This window comes from Ammodytes marinus (assembly GCF_949987685.1).
Source record: "Ammodytes marinus genome assembly, chromosome: 22".
In the NCBI taxonomy this organism is placed as follows: domain Eukaryota; kingdom Metazoa; phylum Chordata; class Actinopteri; order Uranoscopiformes; family Ammodytidae; genus Ammodytes; species Ammodytes marinus.
In genome coordinates this window covers 10,043,366-10,064,955 of record NC_137226.1, presented here as the reverse complement: position 1 = coordinate 10,064,955, position 21,590 = coordinate 10,043,366, and the positions used below count along the sequence as shown (strand labels likewise).

The 21,590-nt window shown below is 39.3% G+C and overlaps 1 protein-coding gene across 1 annotated transcript in view; it reads left to right on the top strand.

The window, feature by feature from the left end:
- cacna1c (calcium channel, voltage-dependent, L type, alpha 1C subunit) overlaps positions 1–21,590 on the top strand; it is a gene marked incomplete at its 5' end in the record, with an annotated part of 185,599 nt that overhangs the window by 38,134 nt on the left and 125,875 nt on the right. The window lies entirely within an intron of this gene.

Here is a 21,590-nt window from a genome sequence, read left to right as displayed (position 1 = left end):
ATAGTGGGGCATGTTCTTTAACTTGGGTTCTTCAGTTAAGTGAATCACTTTGTGTGAGTTCTTTTAAGTTAAGCAAAAAACTTTACATAATATGTATCAGAAAAGTCACACTGCTGGGCACACTGGCTCATTTTCCTGTTTCACATTCACACAGCACAGACACACATTCACACCTGGGAGCCTCTGTTGTGCTTGCTTAGTGGTGCGATTAGTGGATTCACTCTGCATATCTTGTAAGGGCGAGTCGTACGCATTAGCAGTCTTGTAGCTTCCCGACTCGCTCATCGGAAGTCATGGTGCATGAGCTAATTCAACCAAGACAAAAACATGACGCCAAACAGTAATGACATATTTTATTCCCTCTAACTCACTCAAATGCCAGGATTTTATACCTTCACATATCACAGGTAAAATATTTCTCCCTTTTTGTTTTGGATTTTGGTCTGCTTGTCTGTTTGAGACGATGTGGGCTCCAGTGTTCCAATTTTGCCTCCTTAATGCATCAATTAAATGTCAAACATGAAAGGCAAGACGAGATAAAAATATCTGTTTGAAAGGACTGTGGATGCTATTTCAGTCGGTCTGCATCTCACCTTAGCTTTGAAACCACTTGAAAAGCATGCTCTGTCATTTTCTCTTCTTTACTCACTGAAGCATCATCACAAAACATAATACCCTTTCTCTCCCTCTCTCTCTCTCTCTCTCTCTCTTGAAGACCTTGGATACTCAAAAATGTGCACTTTAATGCAAATACACGGCAAATACAAACATAATCAAATCCAGCGTAAGGCATTGAAGTGGGAAAAATAGGACCTGATGGCAGAAAAAAGGACAGACAAGGAAAGAAAGAGATACAATTGTCAGCATCCTTCCAAGCGACTCCTCAGTTTCTCTTCATTCTGTCAGGAAGTTCACTGAGTTCATTTCCTGCTTGGCGAGGTCACACCGTCCCTGCTGTGACATGATTGGGTGAACAGGTACCATCCTCCCGCTCTACCACCACACACACACACACACACACACACACACACATACATATTCCGTCTTTCTCTCTCTCCCACTCTCTCCTCGCCCTTTTTTCTGCCAGAGTCCCAAAATACCTTTAAAACCAATTAGTGGAATTCATTTCACTTATAGCAAGTTAATTATTTTGTGATGGATTGAAAAAGGGAGGAGGTGAAAAAGGAAAGGCAGGAGAGGAGGACAATGAAAAGAGCAGAGGAACCTGAGAGGAGTCCTAAGGGGAGAGCTAAACTTAGTCCCTCCTTTCAGTCTCTCCGTCGCTTCTCCACTTGTTCTTTATCCAATCCGTCTGTTTGTCATCCACTCTCTTTATGTCCTTTCTCTCTCTCCCAGAATACTCTCTGCTATCCCCCTTGAATTAGGCCCAACAAATGATTGATAACTGAAAACAACAAACCTTATTATGTATTGTTGTTTAGTGACACATCAAAAATGTCTTCACAAGAGGTCCATCCAGGGGTTTAGCTTGAGGACCAAAGACCAACATTGGACTGTCTAAAGCAGTGAAATTATGAGTATGCCATCTGTCTGGAATGTTGTGTAGCGCAAGAGGTTGCACTTTTTGTATTGGCTTTGTCTAATTGTAAGAGGTCAGGCGTAGGTATATGCGGGTGGATGACAAATTAAAGGAAAAAACTGTCTAATAATGATAATAACTCTTATCCAATGTTACTTTTGAACACGAGAAATGTGCTCATATATCATGTGGTGTTTAGAGTTATGATCATCTGCATGAACATTTTGTCTTTGTTCCTCAACAATTCAGCCATTAATTTTTTTGCTCCAAACAGAGTAAGTCAGGTGTTAAGTCGCCACAGTTTCATGGTGTGTGTGTGTGTGTGTGTGTGTGTGTGTGTGTTTACATGTAGCAGACATGTAAACACACACCTGGGTCACACAACATAAATCATTATTGATCTGAGGAAAGGATCCCGAGGTGTATGTTAGAGGCCACGGTGGGTGTTATGGTTTAGTGCCGTATGCAGTTACATAATGATGGTGGCTAGTCCACACACACACACACACACACACACACACACACATCACACACACACACACACACACACACACACACACACACACACACACACACACACACACACACACACACACACACACACACACACACATACACACCAAATTGTGTGTATCTGACGAAAGGATCCCTTTTTAGGTCTTTCAATTTTCCTGCTCTTTCCCCATCCGAACATTCTGTAAAAGCCTTTAAGTAATGCCCAAACTTTTCTGGCAGCAAAGTCTTTGATTGGCTCACCATTGTAAAGCGAAAAGACTGGTGGAAGTTTGACCTTTGTGTGCGCAATAATCCTCTGCTTTACAATGCCAGCAAGATGGTGCTGAGTAAGCTTATTACCTTCCGCCTAAACACATCCATTGTACTGACGCCTTTGCAAAAGACGTAGCAGATACATGTTGCACGCGCAGATGTCACACTAGCAATCTTACAGTGTATTTCTTACACGGAGGGAAAGAAAAGAGTCTCGAATGGAAAGGCCATTATGCCGTAAAAAAAAAAACCTAAAAAACACTGATGCAACATCTCATTCTGGATGCTTAGAAGCAGCAAGCTCTATACGTTTCTAATACGTGCCTTTGTTTTTTTTAGTGAATCATCGTCTTCAATTTTGTTTTGTTCAGGTATAAAACAGATTGTATCATATCCAGTTGCTGCTTCTTCTTCTTCTTCTTCTTTCCCTCTCTTCTCCTCTCCTCTAACCATTAGTATCCACAGTAGTCTGTGGTTTTCCCTAATTTCCCCCCTCTCCCCCACCCGCAGCAAGTCTGGGAAAACCTCCAGTTCAAAAACGCCACATGGCTTCCCAGTATTCCAGCTTTTTCGGATTGAAAGTGTCGAATTCCAGGGGAGACGTTGCAACGGTCATACCGTTACCGCTTTAGTCTCGGAACGCATCTGGGAAATGCTTTTAGCCGTGTGTGTGTGTGTGTGTGTGTGTGTGTGTGTGTGTGTGTGTGTTGTGTGTGTGTGTGTGTGTGTGTGTGTGTGTGTGTGTGTGTGTGTGTGTGTGTGTGTGTGTGTGTGTGTGTGTGTTTTATCAATTTTCCCATTACGTAAACAGGACAAACCAGTGACAAGCAGAAAGAAAGGTAGAATGGACACAAAAGCAGAGAGTAGTTTAAAATGTAAACACACACACACACAGGCCTCCCTACAAAGTGGAGAAAGCATGTGTGAGATGGCTGAGCTGATGGCACTTCAGTGTAAATGTTTACAATAGGACCCTTTGGTTATGAAAGAAGGAATGCACGATCGAAAGAAATGTGGTTTCAGCCAGCTATCTAATAGTGTAATGACTCAGAAGTACTGGCAGTCATGTGGTACAATTGTTATGTGTGTGTGTGTGTGTGTGTGTGTGTGTGTGTGTGTGTGTGTGTGTGTGTGTTTCATTGTTACAGTCCAGGCCTGAACATGAGCGGTAAATGAGAAGTCACTTGTTGTTTATTGAAATGTCTAACCTCCCAACTACTTAGCTACACACGCACACACGCGCACGCACATGCACACACACTAGCACATATACATATACAGCTCATACTGACACATTGTGTTTTTTCTTCTCTAGTCCCAGAATATTATGATAATTTGTCAGGGACACACACACAAACACACATGCGCTTTCAGGCAGGGGGTATTTTGCCTTGGCCTCCAAGTCTGCGTGTGTTGAAAGTGCTCCAAAGAGACTATACTCATACCAAGATGATCTGCTCACCCCATAACTGTATTATTCGATTGCTCAAGTCTCCTGGAAACAACCATAGACCCTCTTCACTTTTTTGTGTGTGTGTGTGTGTGTGTGTGTGTGTGTGTGTGTGTGTGTGTGTGTGTGTGTGTGTGTGTGTGTGTGTGTTTTTATATGTCTGATTGCGTGATGTGGTAATGTTGTCAGTAGTGTCCTGTTGCAAAAAAAGTGAGTCATCTTTTACCACTCTTGGTATTTTGTGTGTGTGTGTCTGTTTCAGTTTTTAGATTCCATTGTCTGATTTCTGTAAAGTGGATCAGTGGTGGCCTCATGCTTGTGTCTCCTATTCTCAAAACTAGGTCTATAGTTTCTAATAATCTCCAATTAAATCTCAGAGGAAGGATGCATGTGTGTGTTGTTGTACAACCATGTAAAATGCAACTAAAATGGACCTGCATACATGATCTCAACAAAACATTTTGATGACACAGTAGGTAGAGGTCAGTTTGGTTGCGCTGCTGTAACTGGGTTGAAAAAGAGTGACACGAAAAAGTGAAATGGAAAAAAAGGAGAGAGAGAGAAAGCAAAATGAAGGAGGAGAAAACGGGAAAGTTATAGGTGTGAAGAAAGAAACATGAAGCTACCGTAGCGCATGAGGATGAGTCATCCATAAGCTGGTGATGCTTCACGGACACACACTAGCGCACACTAGTACACACAAAATCATGAGTCCTTAGACACACACACACACACACACACACACACACACACACACACACACACACACACACACACACACACACACACACACACACACACACACACACACAAACACACACACACACACACAAATAAGCTTGAACACATAAGCAAACACACAATCCTACTGACTCCAGTACACCAGTCATCCATTAGTCTGAGACTGATTCCAGGAGACATGCGTGTTGGTTGAGCAGCTTGTTCCTAATGAGCCAAAATGGCCGACTCCGCGCCACAGTTTTCAGGCCAGAGCAGGGAACGGCCCTAGGGGCAAAGAAACTGGGCGAGAGGAAGGATCAGAGGGGCTGGATTTAAATGGAGCTCATTAGCTCATGGTAGCCATGAGAGGTCCCTGCACGCTGAAGAGAAACAGGCACGCACACACACACACACACACACACACACACACACACACACACACACACACACACTCACTTGCATTCAAATACGGACGGATTGTCTTGTCTATACACTATGGGCACACACGAGTGCTGCTCAGTTTTTTTTACAAGGGACCAGAGACATGCGAGAGGAGGAGAAAAAGAGGAAAGAAGCCTCAAATGTGGGGGGAATGGGGAAAAAGGGGAAAAGGGTTTGTTTCGATTTTGGTCGGATACGACGACTGGCAAGGTTGTGAGCCCTGCAGATGGCAGAGTGACTCGCATGTTCATTTGTGTGTGCATGCGTATGATTCTTGCCAGTCATACCCCCTTCCCGGCCTTCCCTGCTTGTTCACCCACTCAACATATGTCCTGCTCTCCTGTCTTCCCTCCTCATCCCTGATCGTTCCAATAATCATGTATTGTGTTGTGTCATTTCTATAGCAATTACCTTTGCGCGTACAAATGTGGGTGGTATGCATGTGAGTGGCCTTTATGCTCCATCTTGCTTCTTTCTGATGTATTTATATCCGTAAAACACACACACACACACACACACACACATGCCTTTTTCACTCTGCAGCCAAACTCTCATCAAAGCGGTGTTTGATTTCTTCTTCCGTTGCCCAGGCCCAACATGTCCCAGTAGGGTGGGGGCTATAAAGCGCAGGGAGGGGCTGAGTCGTAAACCCAGCGCCCCACTATGCCTTAGAACTATACATCTGACAAAAACAACAACTAATAGTCACTTTGTATTTGTCAGTCAAACATTTTGAACTCATCTTTAGTTTATGCAGAATTTCACATGAGATTTGTCATGTGCCTGCTCTACTTTGTCAGGGTTAGTGGAAATACGCGATTGCTGGTGAAATGCAGCTAATTCAAGAGAAAACACAAGCACACTGCCATGGAGATCAACATGAATTAGCAAATCAAATGCATATTCAGTTTTCACAAGGAAACAAAGCATACGACTCTTATCTATAGGAGTGTTTTTATAGAGGGATTGGCATCTGTACTGCTGTTTATTACCGGATACAGAGCTCCAGCACAGAGTGAATATGATCAGATTCAGTATGTTAATTTGATTGGCCAGTTTTTGGACTCATTCCCATTAGTGAAGCTATACAAACTTGTATAGTGTCTTTACTGTCAATGCCTTGTAACGATGCTGCTGTATGAATGAAGCTGACTGAGTTTAATTGATTTTTTGACTGATGTAGTGATTAAGAATTTGGCTAAATGCTAATTCGCTCTACTCTTTGGCCTACGTGTACGAACCAACAGGTTTTTGTCAAAGGACCTCAGAATTTGGCGGTCAATAATGAATAAAATCTGCGACAGGTACAAATATTGGTGAATTATCAGTTTGATCATTACTGTGTGGAGGTCTGGGGGACCACTTACAAAAGCTCACTGCAACCACTAGTCACACTTCAAAAACGAGCCATAAGAATAATCAATAAAGCTTGATATTATGATCACACCAACCTCCTCTTTTTACATTCCCGTATCATAAAGTTCAATGACCTGGTTGAATATCAAGTTGCACAAATCATGTTCAAAGCTAGAAATAAACTGCTACCAGGTAACATACAAAAACTTTTCTTTGACCGAGAGGGGGGTTACAATTTGAGGCAACAGTTAAACTTTAAGACACTGGCGGTACGCACAACTTTAAAATGTCATTGCATCTCAATTGGGGGTGTGAAACTGTGGAATGGGATGAGCACGGAGCTAAAGCAATGTCCAGACATGATCCAGTTTAAAAAAAGGTTCAAAGCAATGATTTTCATTTTTCATAAGGTACAGGGATGAGGGTGTGAAGTAAGAGGGTAATTATAATTATATGGATATATATATATATATATATATATATATATATATATATATATATATATATATATATATATATATATATATACTGATTGTATAGATATGTATGTATATATGGATATATTGATTGTTTATAAATATAAATATAGATATATGCATTATATAAATATATAAAATATAAAAAATGTATAGTATATTAAGTTGTATGTAATTGGCAAATATAGTATCGCCAATAGTACAGAGAATATAGATAAGAGAAGCGAATATAATTGTTGTTTTTGTTTTATTTTTATTTTTTTTTTATTTTTTTATTTTTTTTATTTAATAAATATTTTGATTTTTAATTTTTTTAAGGAAAGGGGTAGGATTAAATAAGTGTATACTTCTTCCTGCTCCTTTTCAGGCATATTTATTGTATTTCCATGCTTTTCATTTTGTTTTGTATGTGGATGTCTGAAATAAACTAAATCAAATCAAAAAAAATAAAAATCGGTTGTCGACCTTTGAGCTTCATGTTGCTTTAAAACTGGTGTTTAAGTCAGTAATTTGAAAGTAACCGAAGCCTTTTTTTTATAGATTTGCTTTCTTTTGCACAGTTTGAATACATTAAAACAAACTTCTTCGTACCTTTACCTCTGTTCCTGTGGCCCCACATCTCTTGAGCTATAAACCTAAACATTTCCTCTGAGACTGTGGCGATGCCAGATTGTCGAGCTCAACTATGAGAGCACATTCATTAGCTTTTTATGGCTTTGTAGTCTAGTCAATTAATCACGGGTGCCCTCACAGACGGGCACGCACTTTTCTTTGTTACCGTTCTTAACTCACACACACACACACACACACACACGCACACACACACAAACACATATAATTGGAGGATTGTATGGTGCGGAGACAACGATTGTGCGTCGTCTTCCCTTCGCAAATACATTTAGGGTTCAATGTAACATTTTCTTTCCAACTGTCCTGCCTGGCCAGTAGATTAGCATTTTACTGGCACCTTGTATATTTTGACTGGCCCAGGAGCAAAAAATTTATTTTTGGTGATAAATGATATGTACAATATTGTAGTTCCTTTTAGATTTGGTTGTTTTCTTTTAGATGAGATGTTGATATATTACAAATTATATACAGTGAACCACGTTGTATTTTATAAAAACACAAAATATAAAAATAGTAAAGATAGTGCAGGGCATTTGACCGCTCCTTGGTGTGTTGTACATCAGACCTCAACTTTTTTCCCCGACACCGACACAGACACAGACACAGACGCACACACACACACACACACACACACACACACACACACACACACACACACACACACACACACACACGTACGACACGTATTGACTCAACAGTAAAATGGCGTCACCTCTACTCTATGAAGTTTTTATTGGAGGACTCATAATTTTTTTTTAAATCTTTAATTGCAGTCCATTTATGGTTTTAGGGTCATCAGTGTTTGTGGCGGATATGCTTATTAGGGTTGCAAAGGGGTGGAAAGTTTCCGGTAAATTACCGGAAAGTTTCCAGAAACTTTCCACGGGAACTTTCGCTCGGGAATTTTGGGAATATTCAAAATTGGAAATTATAGGAATTAACCCATTGATGACTATGGCAATCTAGGATGCATGTCCTTAATGCCTGAGGGTTTTCTGAAAAAATAGTACGAATTGTCAAGTCTACCAAAACCTTAATATCTAAGCCTGTGTAGCACATAGAAACATGAAATAAAATACATTTAAAAGTTAAGGTTCACATGTTTCATTTAAACATGCTCCCTTAGCGCTTACAAACCAACAAATATTTCTAAAAATCGTCAAAATTAGATGAATTAAAAAATTATTAAATATTGTTAATAAATAGATGCAATGTGTTGTGTGATTTTCGTCAGTAGTCTATAGTAGACCTTGATTCTGTGCACCAAACGCCACTAACTGTTCTGTCGCCGACATAGCTGGCATATTTTTTTTTTTATTATTTTTATTTTATTTTTTTTTGATTGACATGATTGTCGGTCACGTGGTCTTAAAAAAATCAACAAAACCCACCTCATGTGTATTTGAACCAATGACAGTGCATTCAATGCTGGGAATGCCATGAAAATTAGATAAAGTAATAATGCTGCACGATGCAGCATCAGGCAGGTGAGCCAATGTGGCATCGCGCAGCAGCCGTCATCAATGGGTTAACAAAATGGCGGTAATTTAAATTTTTTTTTTTCATAACCAACCATAAATCTAAACTTTTAAACACTATGTTTGGTCATAGGCAGACATCCATGCAAAATAATACAATCAAAAAACATTACATTTGAACAGATTTATTTGTAAGAAGAACTTTATCAAGTTGATTATTTTATGAACAATCAATAATTTCACTGAACAACAAAAAGATGAATGTTGAGTAAATTATTACTCATCTGTCTGACCCCACCCATTCAATAAATAAAGTCAAATGCCCCCCCTACCATGTGATGGAGGAATGCACAGAGCATGTAGGGGACGTGGCCTCAGTACCCCTGCAGTAGGATGTGTGCTATGTGCAATTTGCCAAGTGTACTTGCATAAAATCTGGTTGTTTTAGTCAAGATTATGCTAAAATATATTGTCCCCAACTATATTTAAAATCAAAGCTTAAGCCTCTGTAAACCTGGTCTAGTAAAAATCAATTTATGATATCAAGTTGGGTATCTCAATAAACTTTAAAAAAAAATCTGATTTGAAATTAAATGTTCATAAATATATTAAAACTTAGTTGAAAAAACTGCTTTTTACAGTCTAGAACGTTTGCCAGGACTGAAATAACATAGTTAGGAGAATTTAGTGCATTTGGGCTGCTTTAAATTTAGTAAATTCCCGTTTATTCCCGTTAATTCCCAAAATTCCCGTTAATTCCCATAAATTCCCGTTAATTCCCATGGAAAGTTTCCAACTTTGAAAATTCCCGGAATTTTGCAACCCTAATGCTTATAATGAGGGTTTCTTTTTAATGACTTTAGCACTATAAAAGTTATTTTACATTACATTTGATTGGCAATGCAATATTCTACCTTAATACATTTCACAATTCAAGTTGTCACACTCATTCATATGTTCTTTTGTTTATGAACCTATAGCTTCCAATCCATTTCTGTTGATGAGTGGAGCTAAATAAAAGCTTCATATACTGTATAACACACTGTGTATTGCATGATGATGGCTTGAGAAGACATGCAGCGTTAACGTAACTTGCGAGGAGAAGGCAATGCTAGGAATTTTGTTATTTTTTATTATCCTGATGTGGACTTTTTCCATGTCCCATCACTGCAGGGCATATTTTGAGTAAACGCTGCATAACTGTTTAGTCCAATTCCATTTTTTTTTCATTAATTCAGATGTTTTTGTGTTTTATCTGGTGATTATGTACCAGTTGTGAGGCTTGGGGATGTGTGCAGAGCAGCAGTGTGCAGTGTGCTTTTGTTAGTAGAGCATATAGAGTCATTAAAAGGACAAGCATTTGGCTGTAGTTTATTTTTCTTTCATAAATGCCTAATGATTACATTAGCAATACAATTTAAAATAGATTCATATTAAAAGGTTATGGGGGATATTATTATGGCTTATTTCATGATGATTATTTATTAATGGTGTTTAACAGGTGGCTGTGTTTTTTTTAGCCAGATACTCCTCAAATGGGGCCTTTTAAAGTTCAGTAGCCGGCAGTCTAGAGTCTGGCCATTATGGAAATAAAAAGCCTCCCGAAGCAGCTCACTGTATTTGTATACTTTCTTTGTCTACGCCGGTGTAATAATGTGGAAAAGCAAGCAAGTTTTACAACAAACAGAAAAATAGCAGACTGAATGTGATGCTGTGAAATATAATTTTTTCACCCCTAAGATAAACACACAATATTCATTCTTGACTTACCTTGCTCACAGAAACGTTCCCAAAGGAGGCTGTTGAAATTGGAAATGTGCCCTATAGTGTTGTGTATCAGAGTGCAGTAAAATTAATTGTCTTTTTCCCCAAATAAATACAGTATCTTCCTTTTGAAATAGAATTATAAACAATTCAAACCTGCCATCTGTGAACAGTTAAGGCAACTAAATACATTACGTAAAATATATACAAAGTCAATGTGGCTCATCATTACATCATGACAAGCCGACAAAAATACATATTACACATTCAAATGTTCTCCACAGAAACAGCTCGTCTTCAAGACTTCAAGACTGATGAGGTTAGAACATTTAATGACTGACATCTTTTTCTTTGGGTTAGCCTGGATAAAATCTGTTCTCCCATGTCATCTAGTGGATAGTAGTTATTTAGGAATGCTTACTACATTAATACAACTCCATACACTCCTTCCTGGAAGCAGCCACATTGCGACCACAGTCCTACTACCGCTGGCTGCTGGATGATCCCAGTGGAGAAAATTAGGGTTACATTCCTTTGCTGAAGGGCAGAAGGGAGAGTGTGCAGTCTGTCACTTTGTCCATGCAGATTTTTCCAGGAATACTATTGCATTTTTAATGTGTGACAAGCCATGTCCTTTCACACTACACTGTCACCTCTACTTGACCCTGTGACAGCTGCAGCAGCTTCGTAAAAAAGATGCTTCGCTTATTTTTGAAGCCTTTTTCTTGGAGAGTCGTGCTTACAAGCTTAGGCAAAAACCATGAATCAGTCAAGGAAAGCAAAGAAACAACCTTGAAAATGTGATGTTCCTTAAACGATACTAGATTGCATTTTTTTTAAAGGTATGAATAGTAAAAGTACAGTAATTGAGATAGGGATAGCTTGTGGTGTGCATTAGTTCTTTAATGGTTATAGGTCATATCATATGCAGGTCGTACTTACAGTGCGCAGTCACACACAATGTATATTCTTTTTTTCTTTTTCTTATGTGGACATAAGATGAGCTCAACTATTGGTACAAAGTTAGTTAAAATAGCCCACTGCTGGCTATGTTCAGCCAAGTGCCTTTGCCATGGTAACCAGTCCACTGTGAAGGTTTATTTTAAGCGCAATGGAGCATGTGTGTTTTAACAGGAATGCCACGAGTTGCCCAGAGAAACTAGGAAAGATTGGAGGAAGTTCCAGTCTTGATTTTGTCCATATTTTTCCATCAAATGGTGTGTTTTTACAAGATGGCTTGAGGAAGTGAGCGGTGGAACGTGCGAGTGAAGATCTGGTGTGTTGCCAAAATGGTAACGTTAGCAGACGCCAGAGTGTTATAGCCATCAGATAGCCATCAGTGTTTGGATTCCTGCTTGTGATATTTTTAAAGCATGGCCGTACAATCAATACAAATCCAACAATTAGACAAACGGACCAGAACTATAATAATATTGAATAATCAAAAGTTACCTTTGTGATTTCCCATAGAGATGGGGTGGTAGACACAGAAACCAAAACCAGTAATTGGGAAAGAAAGTTGACTGGAATTTCCTTTTGCTTGTGTAAATATGAAGGTATGAAATATGTATTTAACAGTATTAATAAGAAGAAACAGATATGTTCTCATGCAGCAGTATAATGGTGCATAATCTACTTGATTCAGTAGATGTTTCTTTTGCTATGTTCTACGCTTTAGTTTATGTTCAAATAGTTTCGAAGGACAGTTTAGATGGTGTCAACAAACCATAAAATGTGCGACTGACTTTGTGTTGTCCTTTGTAAAATAACACCTGTAAGACACCCACAGTACATAAATGGGAGCCAACACATCTCTCATAAGTATTCCGGACACTGTTTGAGTATGTACTGCTCAGTTGGTTTTTATATTGCAATGACCTTTACTTGCCAAGGTTAGGTGTTCAATTCAGTGGGACAACACATGCAGAGAATGCATGCAATTACCTTGGATGAAACCATTGTTTAAATTGCCTGTGCCATACATTACAGGAGCTTGGGGAGGGCAGTATTGACTGGAAAGAAGAGGGCAAGGGTTGAATGAGAAGTATGGAGAAGAGTGACCCATCAGAAACAAATATGTTATCTTATTTTTACCTGAGATTAAGAGCAAAAACACAGTCACACAGATACATAACTTCCCCATTGAATTCAGGGGCCTACGTGCTGCCAAGAGTTTGGCTTAGGACCTATACCTAAACTACTATCTTTGTAACAGAGTGCCTGTCATGATGTAGTAGAGACAGAATCTGTTAATTCAGATCCCAGAAATGGGTTAAAAATGCGTGATCGTTGGCTATCAGTATGTACAGTGCAAACACAGACAAACGTGACCATGAATACTATATGTAAGGAACGGCACACAGAGAGAGACAGGTAGATAGAGAGACTGTTCTATCTGGGTTACTCTGGCCTCACATCGCTCCACTCACTGCAGAAGAATATTAATAAGGAGTTATTAATATCTGATGCATGCACGGTGCGTGAATATGTGTGTATGGAAGGTCGGCACGGAGGCGCCATGTGAACAAGCCTTTCCTCCTCCTCCTTTTGCTTCTCCTCTTCTCCTCCTCTTTCCACAAAACCTGCATCTCTATGACTTTGTTTGCTCGTTTTGCCTCCTCCTCACACTCACTGCCTTTTCTCTCTCACTCTTTCGTGAGTTCTTTGCTTTTCTCTTCCTCTTCTTTTTCTTTCACTCTCACCGGCTTTAACCCCCACGTTTTTTTTCTTCCTGTTGATCACAGTCCTTGTGTTTCAAGGAGGGATTCTGACGCTGATGCTGCAACTTTTTTTCAGAAATCAAGTCAGCTACTTGATACATTTTCTAGATCAGTATTATCTGATGGATGAAAAAATATATTTTTTGTAGTACTGAAAAAGTTGTATTTTGTAGCAGGACAGCAATGATGAAATCTATCTATTGCACTAAGCTGACATTATAAGTTAAGTCAGTATTGCTACAGTCATTCCTTTTTTTTGCAGGGGATTAAACAGTTTGACACAAAGATGACATACATCACATTGTCAACTTAAAGTCTTATGAATTTCAATAACGGTGTTGGGTTCTTACTGTTGTATTCATGTTTTTAATAATGGTCTGGGTTTAAAAAAATGCAACCTGCTGTTTTACACCTATTAATCCAGCAAATCAGAATTTTTATGAACTAGCTTTAAAAATCCAAACATAACTCAAGCCTGTCGTCTAGAATTTGTATAGATATCTGTACAAAGAAACCTTCAAAATCATGTTTAGGTATTGTGTATTTAGGTTTTTGGTCTAAGGAAAGATAAATAACCAGAGGGAAATTCACATCATGAAAATAAGACGTTGTTTGATTTGGCTCAGACCATGCCATTAACCTGCCAAGGGGGGTGGTTTGACTTGACTATACTTCCAAAGTATTAAACAGCTAAGAACCCTGCATGTCTTATCTTTGGCTCAATTTAAGTTAGCCCTCTGTGGATTTGCCGCAGTATGTCATTGTTATAACAATTGTCAATTGAATGGAGATAAATGGCAATTAGCTGCACTTTACAGTCCCTGAGAGCCACTCTGATTAATTTCCTGAAGCGGCAGAGTTTAATGTGAAAAAAAAACGCCATCAAGAGGGCATTGTCTTTAAATCTGTGTTAATATCCTCTTTTAACAAGAGACAAAAGCTGCAGAAACGGCACATGCAACCGAACAAGATCAAAAAAATCCTCTTTGACAAAACATTTTGATTTGGTAACATTATTTTTTGACAGAAAGTAATACTGTATCAATGTCTGGGCATGACACCAAATCCATATATAAGGGTCCCTTGTTTTACCTTTAGAAGACATGCAGTCTATTTGACGTGACCTCCAAGGAAAAAGAAAAAAGCAACCAATTAGTGCTCCCGAACCATGATTTACAGCTTCGAGGCCGGGCAGGGCCAGGCCGGGCTGTAATAACACGAGCAGGTCCAGATGACAGTGAGCAATGTGCTGTTGAATACAGAGCACCAATGCATAATTTATACACATGTATTCCCCTGGCAGGCTACTGTCATATCCCTCTCATGTGTAGAGGAGTGTGCACATACGCATGCACACTTTCTCATTTCCCCTTCACTTCCCTTCCCACTCCAGATACTATGTTGCAGTCTATTGAATAAATCCATACACGATAGGGTTGTTATAGGCGGCGCTCTTTGCAATGAAAAGGGCAATATAACGCATGGAGGCTCTTGAGAAAGAAATTAATTTTTAGCACCACAAGTACCTGATGTTATTTTGTTGTTCGAATGATCTAATTTATAACAGCAAAAAAGAAATGTAGCCCTGCTTTCACCTCTTTATGATGACAGGGCAAAATGGGACACAAAACCCCACATGTAACAGGCGGAAGGTGTGTTTACCGCTCTGTAGTATTCAGATAAATGAGAGGCACTTTATTTTCAATGTACAGTAAACAAGTATGCATTTCCCTTGACAGTTTGGTCACACTTTTGTCCATGAATAGTGAATATTCTATACAGGATGATAAGTGTCAGTTTGTTCGGTTGTCATGTTTGTTTAGCGAGCCCGTTTGGTCCGAATCCAAGCACATAATTTTCCACTTCATGTGTTTTCCTTGTAAATTGCATGCATGTCCTGCTCCTGCTGTGTGGGTCGTGTGTGTGTGTGTGTGTGTGTGTGTGTGTGTGTCTGTGTGCACGCGTGTGTGTGTGTGCACAGGGTATGTGTGGCGCGCACATACTGTAATCGTCTGATGGGGTGGGGTCGTAGATCAAGGCAGCAGGTGTGTATGCGTGTGTGTTTATTTGGTGTGTGTGTGTGTGTCTTTGAAGTGAATCAAGTGTATGTTTGTGTGTGTACACGTCGCCCATTCAAATGCGTATGTGTGTGTGTGTGTGTGTGTGTGTGCGTGTGAGTGGGGGCAGGTGTGTCCGTGTTGTGTGCTCACTCGGCCGGATAATGGGCACATATGGACAACGCAAGAGAGAGACACACACATATGCACATGCACACGCAGGGTACATCGTCTGCAGAAAAAAAGAACATGCACATGATCGCAACTGATAGAGATAAGCCTTTTTAGTCTGCTTTTGGATTTGTGCATACACCGTGTGTGTGAGTGAGTGGATGACACATAAATTGGATAAAAACAATATTGGGTTTACAACCAGTATTTATGGTGACAATGATAATGAGGGTTAGGCATGATGGGATGTCAGACAGGCCCTGAAAAGCATGGGATAAGTGGCAATCACACTTTCTAAAATCAGTTTGCCTCCATTATGCCGCTTTATGTTTATTGTGTTAGTCTAACTCAGAGAGTTTTTGAAGACAAAGTAAGGGGTCTTGTGCATGAGATTAGCAATGGATTAGCAACCTTTGGGCTACATAGATTGTTGAGAGAGAGAGTGCAAGAGAGAGGAATATTGGAAAATGACAGAGAGGGAAGTGATGGGAGAGAGCGTGAGAAGCAGCGAAGCGAGAGAGCTAAAGAAAAATGAAGAGATGAGGTGGGGTAGATTGATGGAGGGGGGGAGGAAGGGTGAGCGGCTGAAAATGAACTTGTCCGCTGCTGGAGAACCAATGGAGGGAGTGACAGCTGTATAGATTAGAGGGAGAGAAAAAGAGGGAGAAAATGGGGAACGTATAAAAGAAGTGGTGGGATGCTGGGTGGGATTGCTAATAGATATTGCGGAATAAAGAGGAGAAGGGGAGAGAGGTAGATTGAAAGAGGTGGAGGAAAGGTATACCTATGATAGGGAAAGGAGCTCATATTTCAAAAGAAATAATTATGCAGATCTGGTAGATGACTGGACTTTGTGTACTTTGGTTTTCAGATTGCTTGTGTGTGTGTGTGTGTGTGTGTGTTCAATTTCTATTTTGTTCATGTATTTTGAATTGGAGCTACTGCAAGATGAAGGCCCTCAGTGTGTGTGGCTGCATGGGTGCGTCCCCCATTAATTACTGTCTGATCAGGTGTCATCGACAGTTAATTGTCTGATAATAATAACATCGTCAAAGTCCATCCAAATAGGTCCCTGTTGGGACAAGCCGAGGAAAAGAAAAGGCCGATGGGCGACGAGAGTGAGAAATGAGCCAGACATGAATGAAGAAAGGGAAACTAAAAAAAGGACGAGAGAGAGAAGGGCAAACAGAGGAGATGATGTTAGACTGATTTGGGATGGGATAATCTGATTGGTCTCCTTTGTTGTCCATTATCTGGTTGAGCCAATTAAATGAGCAGAGCAACTGAGGACTTTGGAAGTGAAGTTGAATTTTCTAAAGCTTACGGGGATGCAGTTTTAGCTGCTGTGATTTGTACTGGAACTGTATTTCATTGGGAGGCAATGTTACACAGATCAATTTGTGGTGTACACTTTATGCACGTGTACGTGTGTGTGTGTGTGTGTGTGTGTGTGTGTGTGTGTGTGTGTGTGTGTGTGTGTGTGTGTGTGTGTCTGTAAAGCAATGTCATTTTAAGGCAGTGCGCTGGTGATTGCATCTCTCTCCAGTCTTTATCATTAAATAAATAACAACTCCACTGACTCATTACAGTCTGCAGTTCAGTTCACACGGAGGTTTAGCTCAGAAAGGTTCACCTCAAGTTCAGTGAACGCTGACTGTCTTAACAATACACAGACAGACATATAACACATTTTACTCTGTGCTCCATATTGTTGAATTTTAGCGTTTTGTTAAACATGTGCTAGTAGGTTTACTTCAGCATGTGTGATTTTCACTGACCATTGCTTGCATACCTTGAACTCCTTGACATTATGTACATCAAATGCATTTCATTATGCATAATGCATATTGTAGACATATTCTTCAGACTACCACATACTTTGAAGACCAGGGATTCTGGCTGATCTGCTCAGGTAAAAAAAAAAAAAAATGGGTAAAGCTACAGTTTGTGAGGTCTCAGGCACTAATTAGAATGATAAGGATTTAATTAATCACAAACTAACAGGTGCAACAAGGTTAAATAGAGATGTCAGTCAAGTGCGGTCTCGATACATTCCTGAGAAGGCGTTTTATCAGCCATAATTATTGAGATCAAGGACCTATATTCTCAGTTAGCTTTGGTGTTAATAATACAACAAATGATGGCTGAATTTTTATCTGCTTTAATTTCAGGACCTGTTATCATAGCAGCTTTCTGGGACACTTTAGTACAAAGGAACCATTGTTACAGTTGGCACCTCTTCTTTTCCTGGTATGTCTTGTCTCCATCAGTTATGGCCGTATTAGCAGTATTAGCAGGTGTGGAGCACCTTTTACAAGTAACCATAATAAACACATAAGCAACCGAACCTGTATTGTTTCAACTGCTTCTATGGAAAAGCCGAAGTCATTTAAAAACCCCAATGCTTGCAATGATTTTATTGGTAACAACCTCTTAAACTATATTGACAAATTATCAAATGAAAGAAGATAGAGAAAGAGAAAGAAGAAGAAAAAAAAATACAAAAATAAGTGAATACAAAACAACAACACAAAAACAGGTAGGCTTACTTTGAATTACATTTACCAGACTGCAAAACTGGGTGTGTATAGAGGAAAAAAACTCATTACAGAGGGAATAGTATTAAACTAACTTTTGATTTGGATATTACAATAGATAGCCAGGGACTCCAGTGTAAGTATATTGGGTATCTTACATTCCTGCAGCACTGTAACCTAACAGCCATTAATTGGCTAATGTCCGGTGGAAGCCCTTGTCTGTACTAACATTATTACATTAACTGTAATACTATGAGTGTGAATTAGTGTGAATTATTTTCATCTGTAAAGTCATATGATGGATGGATGAATTATTGGATTATGTCCTGTCACCCGTGGTTAAGCACCCCATGCCACCCATTTTCTTCCTACTGTATTTCTGTCATTTTACTCTTTCTCCTTTAGATTTTAATCTCCTCCTCCCTCCATCTCATGTCCCGTCTTCTTGATCCTCTCTTCTTTTCTTCTTCCATCCCTTCATCCTTCCTTTCCTTTCCCTCTTTCCTTCAGTCGGAATCATATTTCCAAAGGCTGCGTTTTTTCCCTGCAGAATAAAGAGCTGCTAATGGAATTATAGTCACTCACATCACCACACAGGATATTGTACAACAAAACACACACACACACACACACACACACACACACACACACACACACACACACGGACACACACGGACACACACACACTCACACGTGCACGCACGCACTTGCACGCACACACACACACACATAAACACACACACACACATGACATGACTGTGCATATGCGTGTGACAGGACGGACTAACAGAGCGACGCACGCTCAGACAGCCAGATTAGTGAGCTCAGTATTATTAAAGTTTTACTCTCCTCTAATCCTCACACTCTCACTCATGCAGTGCGCTTACACACACACACGCACAAATTCTTATAGCCTCACACACACACACACACACACAAACACACTCCGTGGGGTACGCCCTGTGAGAGGGGCATGGAGTGTGAGATAAACTGATCACGACAGCAGTACAATATACTGAAAGTGTTTGTGTGAGTGTGTTTAAGTGTGTGTGTGTGTGTGTTTGTGGGAGATAACGAGTAATAGAGAGAGATGATGATGCGCAACAGCAGTTAGGAAGCAGCTATTAACTTACACTGGACTTTATGGTGAAAAGTAAGAGATAACTTCTATACCTTACCTTACCTATTGAGTTCTAGGTTCTCTGCTTTCAAAAATCCCAGTAACCCTCTGAAATCAATCCCAGAGTTCAGTGAAAATGGGGAAAATATAGTTCCATCCAAGTAATGAGATGCTCCAACTTGAAACCGCAGTGGTGTTTCCCATAAGGCACAGCTGCATCTCATACCAAGTGACTTCACCACTAATGAATGTAAAGAACTGCTCCTAGGGCATGCTGTATTCAAAGCGCACTGCTCCTAAATATTTGCAGACATGTCTTGTGGGGTTGGTTAGCCAGTTCCTTTGTTTTAAAGTGGCCTTCGGGGCGTTCAAGTTTTATTTTAGCTACAATAAAGATAATAAAGTTGATCTATATAGCACTTATTAAGATGAACAAATTACTGGAAATAAACCCAGAAAACTGCAATATCAATATAAGAAAAGTCATAGCCTACCATAAAATTCTGAATTGCGAGTATTTTAACCAATCTTATAAATCAGGTAATACACTATTAATACAATTATTGAAAGGCCATTTATTGAAGTTGACCTGCCTGTGGAAAAGGTGCCCTGGCAGAAAGAGCATCCTTCCCTTTTTCTCTTGCAACAGGCCAATGAGCCAATGTTGTGCTAAACAAATCATTACAATTGTGGCCTCATGAATCAAATCATGTCGTTTTGAGTCATAAATATCCTTTCAATCACATGATAGCAGCTTCAATCACTGTTTGGCAAGTGGAAAAGGGTTGTAGTGCATGCCTATAGGTCTTTTGCCTCTTATATAGCCTATTTAAACTGGTAGGCTAAAGCACAGAATTGGTTATTATCTGGGGCACAGTCCATGTAAAATAATACAACAATTATTAGATACTGTCTTTAATTGTATATGTAACTTATCTGTAATTCATGTTAATTACAATTGTTTAAAAATGTGAACAAGGATATACGACATCCCAAAGATAATCACAGGGAATAATAGGCTTTCCTTCTAGCCTATCATTGCTTGTGTAGGCAAAATGTCGGATTACTAAAAAGACATACTTTTGCTATTACCACTGATATAGAGTTTTGTGTAGGCTATGTGCACGTTATGAAGTAGCCTATTGATTAATTTAAACGCAGATGGAGCCTGCATAAACTGGATGGTACAGCTTTAATAACAAGCTGTCAGGCTGCACGCGCTCACTCAAGTGTCTGCAATCAGTTTTTAGCGCTCTATAATTTTTTGGGTCGACAAGTTTAGTGCTTGGACTGGGTGCTGGTTTTGTCAGCTAACCTTCGCCATAAGAGGACGAGTCCCTCTGGTAACCATGCATTTATTTTGTTTACAGGTTATGTATTGCTAAACTTACTGACTAGCAAGTTGTTTTGTTTGTTGTATCCCATTTTGCTTGAGGTCTCGAGCTCTTTTTGTTCCCAGGGCTAAGCTAGCTGCTGGTGACTCAATGCTACCTAGCTTCTCATTTTCGGTTTATTGCCAAACATGTTTAATGGTCACGTATATAATAATATTATATGTTAATATATAGCTACTCATGTAATGTACTTAATTGCAACTTTGAGTTTTTTTTTCACTTAACATGAGTTATTTTCTCAATACCTTAATTTGGCTATCGTTAGGCCTACTTATCTATATTTCCGGAGACACATTTTCCATTCAAACACATAAAGAATGTTGTGATATGTTTTATTATTTTTTACGACATAGGCCTATATATTTATTTTTACATATTAAAAATGTACAATCGTGTATGAAGAAATTCAAATTCTCTTCACAGCCACATTTACAAAGAAGAAAATGCTGCACATGCATTAGTGACAATAACTCGACATTTTTATTTTATTTATTTTTTACTGTACTCGAAGGTACTTTTTTGTTATAGTAAGCAAAGATTTACATAGTGAAAATTAAGAAAGATTCCATCCTGTATCAGCTTTGGTTCCTTTGGTCCTCCTTTAGTGCATGCTTGTCATATTTTCATTGCATCGTTAGCCTTATTAGTAACACCTGTGTGTTAACTGCTATAACTGCCTGTTCGTTATTACATCTAGCTGATAATATGTCTACTTTTACTTGAAAGACATTCTTTTATAACTTGTATTGTATTAGAGTATTTTTTTAAATTGTAGTGTACTTTCAAAGGATTTGAATACCGCTTTCACCGCTGCACAGAAAAATGCAGTGTGTGTGGGTGTGGTTGCTTCAGAGTTGTTGTAAGGTAGGTGCATTGATGGAGCGCCGGGGATAAGAAACAAAAAGTACAGCAAGCTGTAATTATTCGTGTAACTAAAATATGTTACTGTCCAGTACTGTGTGAACTAA